We start from the raw sequence: 8,297 nt of genomic DNA on the forward strand, positions 1-8,297 counted from the left end.
CCCAAAACTCAGCCACACAGAGAGCACGAAAATCACAAGATAAAAGCTCCGAAAATGGCTAAAAAGACAGAATTCAGCACAATGGAGAGGGAGACAACTTGAGACAGGAAATGATCTTTATCTTGCATCAAGATGTCCGGTTACAAGCCACTCCAATCAACACACAAAGATTGGATGACGAAAAGCTCAAGAACAAAGAGCCACAACACTCAATCCCTCTCTAATCCTACCAAAACTCTCACCAAAACAAAAGTGAGAGGACCTCCTTCTAGAGATGAGATGAATGAGCAAATGGAGAAGAGGTGGAGGCGGATGGCTGCTGCCCCCCTCCTATATACAAGCAAATGGTCCGAATGACCATTTTGCCCTCACATGAAGAACACTATCCGAATACCCTCTGGGGGTAAATCCATCCAACTTTTCCATCCCTCATCGGACGAACACGACGCCTTCACGACTTTGCTTCGCCTTGACGCAAGCTTCGCGATGACGCCACGTACACCGACTCCTTGAGCCACCAAGTCGCCCATGGTTTTGGGGGGGATACCAGGAAACCCTGAGCTTGGGTGACGGTTTTGAGGAAAGCCGCCAAACCCTCGATGTTGGGACGTGTCTTGGCCTCCCGCCAAGGCCCTAGCGCTCTGCACGCCGTGCCTCCTTGACTTGGCCCATGCTGCCTTCACCCTCTTTGATGGTTTTGAGGCCCAAACCACCAAACCGGCCTCCGTTGGTTTTTCTGGTTCAACCAACAAACCACAGCCTTTGACACATGTCCCTCCACTGCGTGCCAAACTCCAAGTCCCCAAGACCCGAGCTTGCCACGGCACGACAACGCTGCCATCACCCACCACGAGCCCTCCAAGCTTGGCGCCAGGAGTGGACACCACGGCCTCGCCCGGCATCCGGTGGCCCAGCTCGATTGCCCTTCACCGTCGCATTGGCGTAGGCTCGAGTACCAAACTCACCCTCACGCCACCGCACGGTCCATCGGCACGCATCCTCACCAGTCTCAAGCCACGCCGTCGACCACCGCACGCCCGTGTACCTGCACACCACAGCCAAGAGCTGTGTGTCTCCTCGGAGCACGATTGTTAGTCATCTCCCACACCACCATAACACCGAAACACACAGCACCACAACTCAACGCCTACTCACACCACCATCGGTTAGCCAAAACACTTGAAGCGCAAAGGCAATGGAAGCTAACCCGGCAAAACCTCCAAAACATCTCGGTAATGGCTTATCATCATATATGAGGTCAAGGTACTTGTCACTTGACCTCTCACTCTCTCTCATGGTCCAATTAATTGAACCTAGGTATGAATATATACCAAACAGCTATCTTGATGGACAATTTTGTGGATCTTTACACTTGAGGATAATATAGAATTAAATTTGTCACTAGGTTGCTAAGAAACATTTCTCCCAATGTAGATCTTAAGATAATCACATGTTTTCTCTCTCGACATAATATAGGTTTTTCATATGTCGATAAATTAAATCCTCCAATATGGATATACTCTTATATATGTACTGTCTCTGGATCTTAAGAAAACCCAAGCATGTGTTTAACGTCTATATATATTTTAATCGAACCAGGCAACATAGGTGTACGTTTACAACGTACAAAATTCAAGTTTTTTTAAACGTATGTTTTTAAAAGCACATGTATTTGTACCAGTCAAATAATGTAAGTTTGTTACGAGATCAATAGTCTATTATCTCAAGATGTGCCACGGAATGTTTTGTGAAAATTTAATTTGTAGATGGCTCATCGGTGGATGTATACCATGAAAAGGACGGAGAGGGCTTTCCGTGTTGAATTGGATAAATTCATTGATGTTGCGAAGATGGATGAGAGGATCAAGGGGGTTTCCGGTATATGTTGCCCTTATAGGAAGTGTAAAAATCTGAAGGTCTAGGCAGACGCAGTCACCATCAGGTCACACGTGATCATTGAAGGATTTGTTGATGACTACTCCACTTGGATCCATCATGGATAGCATGACACTCCTTCAGAACTACCAGTAACCGATCAAGGAACATACAGGTTTGTAGGATGTGGAGATGTAGATGATAGTGAAACATTCTTCGATGCCAACCTTCACATGACATGTTCTCGTGTTGATGGAAATGATGACGGCGGTGGTGGATACATAAGCATACCTTCAGGGAGTTTAGAAGGCCAATATGGTGATGATGATAGTGATGCAGATGAGCTGGAACAAATGCTGAAGCACTTTAAGGCGGATGTCCTTATTGGGAGCGCGAAAGGGTTAGAGCATTTCAAGGTGGTAGTGGATGCTGCACACCATAGCGTGTACGAGAAGTCAAAGGGGGTGTCCGACTCATTTGTCTGAGCTATGGTTTGTACTCGAGCTATTGATTCTGAAGGCCAAGTACGGGTGGTCTGACTCTAGCTTCAACGATCTGATGAAACTCTTATCCTGGTTGCTTTCGAAGCCTAACTTTGTGCCTGAGAACACGTACCAAGCAAAGAAGATTATTAGCCCATTGACAATGGGAATTGAGAGAATACATGCATGCCCGAACTACTGCATACTATATCGAGGGGAAACATTTGGGAAACTAGAGAAATGTCCACCATGTGGCACTAGCCGTTACAAGCAGAATGACATTTACAAGGACGACGATCAAGCATCCTCAAAAAGGAAGAAGAGGAAGAAAAAGGGTGTGCCTGAACCTTCCAAAGAAGATACATGCTTAGGCATAGACGAGAACAAGAGGAGATTCCCCAAATTGGTTATGTGGTATCTCAATCCAATCGACCGCTTAAGGCGTATGTTTGCAAACCCTCGAGAAGGAAAGCTGATGTGTTGGTGGCATGAAGAGCGGATTCAGGACGAGGGTAAGCTTTCACACCCGGCCGATGGCACACAGTTGAAAAGGTTTGATGAGATGTACCCCGAGTTTGCGAAGGACCCAAGGAATGTGAGGTTTGCACTAAGGACAGAAGGAATGAATCCTTTTGGGGAAAGAAACAGCATACACAGCACATGGGCTGTTATATTGACCATATACAACCTACCGACCTGGCTTTGCCAGAAGAGGAAGTACATAATGTTGTGTATTCTGATACAAGGGCCGAAACAACCGGGCATTGATATAGATGTCTTCCTTGAGCCATTGATGGCTGATATGGCAAAGCTTTGGAATGAGGGTGTGCGAATGTGGGACGAGTATGCTAAGGACCACTTCACATGTAGAGGAATTATAATCGTTACCATCAATGACTACCCTGCATTGTTCTCGATCTCTGGCCAGACCAAAGGAAAGACGGGATGTTTAGTATGGCTGGATGGCACGATGTTTGTGTACCTGGATGGTTCAAAAAAATTTTGTGTATCTGAAGTACCGCCGGTTCCTTGTTGAAAGGCACAAATACCGCAGGAAGGCGTTCTACGCCCTCTTTGACGGTAAGGCAGAGTCAGGTTCAGTACCAATAAGAAGAAACAACAACAAATATGTTTTTTATATGGTAAGGAAGATTAACATCAGCTATGGCAAGAAGATCAAGATAACTAAAGCCCCTGTAGAGGGCATGCCTTTCAAGAAGATGTCAATGTTCTTTAAGTATTTGCCATACTACAAGGACTTGGAGGTTCTACATGCCGTCGATGCTATGCACATAAAGAAGAACGTGTTCGATAGCACTATCTGTTTGTTGATGGATGTAAAAGGCAAGACAAAGGATGGCTTGAGGTCACATCGGGACCTGGTAAACATGGGAATAAGAAGTGACCTCCACCCCGTGGAACATGCGAATGGGAAAATTATGCTGCCGGCCGCTAGGGGGGTCGATCGATGCCACTGATCTGGGCTCCCAAATCAATGGGGCTTCGCATTTGCTGCTTCTACTACGTAGTAGTACTACTTAATCTACATGTTGTACATGGTATTAGTAGTAAAATATTATATTTTATATGGCTAGTACATACGTATATATTAGCGTTGGGTTTTGTCGCCTATGAAATGAATTATCACAATGTACCAATTAGAGATGGATTCCCCGCGGGAAGTATATCTGTTGTGGGACGGGGATGGAGGCATTTTATTTCCCACGACGAGGTTGATGGGGAAAATTTATCCCCCGTCGGGTTCACGGGGATGGGAATATGGAGTAGCATTCCCCGTATCCGTTCCCCATGGGGATCCCCAATTAGCTTATCATCATTTAAAATCAGCTATCAATCTTAATACCTATCTTAAATTTGTATCCATCGTTCAATCCTCTCGCTAACCGAAAAGTTAGAACAGCGATCGGTCGACCGATCGCGAATAGCCGAGCGATGGTGGGGCCCGAACAGCTCAGCACACGACTGATGAGCCCCCAATTTCTTGGAGACTCAAATGTGACACAAATGCTAGTCCTAGGGTTCTAGCAGGATATTTATTTCAAGTAGTACAAAGTTTTGTCTTAACGGTTACAAACCATACATAAATAATGCATGAAAGTAAGATACAGCGGAAGCAATCCTTCGGGCCCTTATGCCATAACTGGTTGGGAAGCATGATCATGATCTAACCATAGAGTATCTCAAACAACTCATCGGCACTATCTGAAAAGCAACAATATAGCAAGGGTGAGTACATACGTACTCAGCAAGTTCACAATTCCCCTTTTTGGGGTGATAGCCTATCTTTATGTAACACCCCAAATTTTGGGCATAAAAATTTCAAATTTAGATTTATAAAAACATAAGAATTCTCTAAATAAATTCTCACTTTGGTTGTGCATACATATAGATGTAATTTCTTCATGCATCATTATCTGGAGTTTGTCGGATTTTATTGCTTGATTAGAACCCATGGTTCAAATTCAAATAAATATAGAATAATTATAAACCAAAAGGGAAATCAAATAGAAATTGAAAAGGGCAAAGGGCCACCGCAGCCCACTGCCACGGCCTCTCGGCCCGCGAAGTAGCAGGCCGCGGGCGTCCCAGTTCCCTTGCGAAATACGCCTTCGTGGCTGGCGCCTTTTTCTCTTCCCGTGCCACTGACTACATGGGCCTGCCACCAACGCCCTTCTTCTTTCCCCTTCCTCCCTCGCCTCTGTCTCGCGCCGAAGCAGATGCCGCCGTCCAACTTCGCCGCCCCCGAGCCACGCCAAGAGAGAGGAGAGGAGCCCGAGGAGCTCGCAAAGCCGCGCCCATCCCCGCATCCGGCCGCCAAGCGCCTCGCCTCGGATGCCCATCGGGTTCACGCTAATCGCGTGACTAAAGCAAAAGCAGAGAAGGGGAAAACCCCACTGACGCCTAGCCACGGCCGCCGCCGCGCCCTCTCCAGTTTCCCGCCGCGCGCGTGCCCTCGCTGCCCCTACCCTAACCCTAGCATCGAGAAGCCGAGAGCCGTCCATGTACCCCCGGCGCGCGCCCCGATAATCACCGCCATCCCCAAGCCACTCCTCCTGCCGCCACACTACAAATAAGCCACACCGCCCACATGCGAACCCTAACCATTCACCCTTGGGCGCTGCCCACACCGCCGCCACCTTCTTCGAGGGCCGTGAAGGGAGAAAGAAGCAAGGAGCCAATGCAGTCGGCGGTGGTGACCGCGACCCGGAGGCGCGGCGACGTCTCGCCGCGAAACCAGGAGCGCCGTCCCCGTCACCACCGCTCGCCGCATCAACCATACCCCGACGTCCTCGACATTGACTACGCCACCAAGGAGGAGCCAGAGTCGAGCCTAGAGGGTGCCAGACCGGACCAGACGCCGAGCCAGACAGATCGTGCAATGACGTCCGCGCCCTGAACGACCTCCACGACCCCGAGCCAAACCATGACGCCAGGACCCGCTCTGCTTCCTCTTCACCAGGATGGGAACACAGTACTCGACCGCAGCCCCATCTAGGTGAGAACCCCGAGCTCGCGACCTCGCCACCGCCCTTGTGACGCCGGCCATCGAACTGCGCGTGCAGCCCCGCCGTCGCGGCCAAGGTCTCACCTTGGAGCTGCGCACATGAGGCCACCCCAAGCCGTTGTGGAGGATGGCCATCGAGCCACCATTGCCCCTTGTGTGCAGGATCCCAAGCCATGCCTTGGCACGACCGGTGTGCCCCGCCGCAAGCGTGCACCCCTGAACCCCGTCGCGACCGGCGAGTCTGCTCTGCTCACGCACGTTCTGAACGACACCTAGTTGAGCCATGCCCGCGATCGAGTCGTCCACTGCTATCCGTGTTCACTGTCACGCTCGGCGAGCACACTGTGTGTTGACGCTCCTTAGCGCCCCCGATTTATATACCGCAAGCGCACGATTTCATGTAGCTTTTCCCTCAGAGTATTCCCCCAAGGTTTATCAATCCACGGAACCAAAGAGACAAGAAACAATCTACTAGCATAGAAATTCCTTTGTGTGAGATGGTGTAAAACGAATCTAATCTATTAAAAACACGACAAACACCAAAGGTAGCAAGAGAAAGTTAGAGATAACCAATCTAGATCACCTAGATCATGCATATGTTGTAGTTCCAGCTAGATAAAGTGAAGTAAGATAGATGTGAATCTCAATGAAAAGCCTCATTAAACCCAAAATCTCCAACCCGATCCCTCGATACCCAACCTACTAAGTGGCAACGGCCTGTCACGACGCCACCCCTTTCAACGGGATACCTTGAAGCAAGTCGAACTCCCTTTGGTAGTTCCGCCATGAACCTCTAGCCACCATGGCTACAAGATCATGCTAAGTGATCTATCTCGATAATAGATCTAAGATGAAGCGAACCCAAAGAAAAGCACGAAATCGAAAGAGGAGAACATGGTCGCTAAACATTCGGAAACACAAATAACTTCACCATGAATGATAGTACATCACAAGATCACAACCGGGGCCCTACCTTGATCTTGATGATCCTAGCTCCAGAACTCCGATGTGGTCTTCCTTGCAAGGTTCCCACGTCGGCTAGGGCGAACCCTAGACAACTAGCACGACCCTCGGCTCTCCGAGAGGTGTCCCTCTATCTTCTCTGCTCCTTGGCGTCGTCTCCCGAATTGATCTCTACGTGAACCTTGGGGAGGGGTCTTTAAATAGCCTCAGGGAACCCTCGGTCAAAGGGGAGGTCGAACCGACCTAAAAAAGGCCTGGGCCGGCCGGCCCAATGAGCCTAGGCCGGCCGGCCTGGCACTTTCCTTCGCCGGCTCGTGCTCAACTTTCTCCCCAAGCCTCCTGGAATCTTCTAGAGTTTATGTCTTTCACGATTGCACCCCTTTAGACGTCGTTATCTTCGAGATTTCTTCGAGGAGAAGGATATGATGGAAAATCCTTCCTTAAATATCTCTTTGCTTTGCTTAGCCTCGAAGTATCTTGATCTTATCTTGTGGGCTTTGTCTTTTGGGCTTCATTGGAGGGTGGATGTGCATGAACGGGCCTCTAATCATCATGGCCTTCGATCCTTTGTTCGGGCTTTGGCCTTCGTCTTTCTTCGTGTCATTGCGTGATCGTGGGCCTTGCCATTTCATGCTCCAAAATTGGTCAAAAACCTGCAAAAACGAAGTACCTCCAAAATATATGTGCAAACGTAAAAACGACAAATAATTGGGCCGAGGTTAGGATGGTTAGTGATTTTGATATTAAATTCATGCCATTATCAAAGTTAAACAGGAGATAAAATGAATACTTAAGGAGCGCCAACACTGTGACCTAGCACTTGTCGCAGCCGGCGTTTGCGCCGTTTCCGCGCACTCCGACACCACCGTGCCGGGCTTCGCAACCCGGACCGCACCACGAACTGGTGTACCCTGCCGAGCTAGCGCGCCATGAACGCCGTCGAAACCTCGGGTTGAGGAAATATTAGGCCGCCGTACTCGAGTTCGGGGGCCGGACCAGCGCACGCCGCCGTGACCCTATCACCGTCTCTAGGCCACCGCGGCTAGCGTGCACCGCCATAACCGCGCGCATCAAACCATCGCGCCGAGCCCTTACTGGACGCGTAGGATCAGAGGCCTCGCGCCGAGTGCGCGTGTCCGCGTGGTCACGGACACGGCCACTCGGGTGAACCTTTGCGTGATTTCGTCGAGCACTTGGTGGGCACCGAGAAGGCGAAGGAGGAGGATGGAACCAGAGCGCTGAAGAACTTCTGCCTGGGCCGCGCCATCTACTGGGCCGAAGCGGACGGACGGGCCACGCCTCGTCGCGGGAAGAGAAATGGGGGGAGGAAAATGGGACTTTAAGCGCTGGACTTGGGCCGCCAAATGCACGTACGGGCCGGATCTGGCCCGTTTAGCTAGGACTTAAGGTCTGCGACACCCAGAGACCGTGCTGACCCCTGAACTTTGCCC

Source organism: Panicum virgatum, unplaced genomic scaffold (assembly GCF_016808335.1).
Source record: "Panicum virgatum strain AP13 unplaced genomic scaffold, P.virgatum_v5 scaffold_4183, whole genome shotgun sequence".
Lineage (NCBI taxonomy): Eukaryota > Viridiplantae > Streptophyta > Magnoliopsida > Poales > Poaceae > Panicum > Panicum virgatum.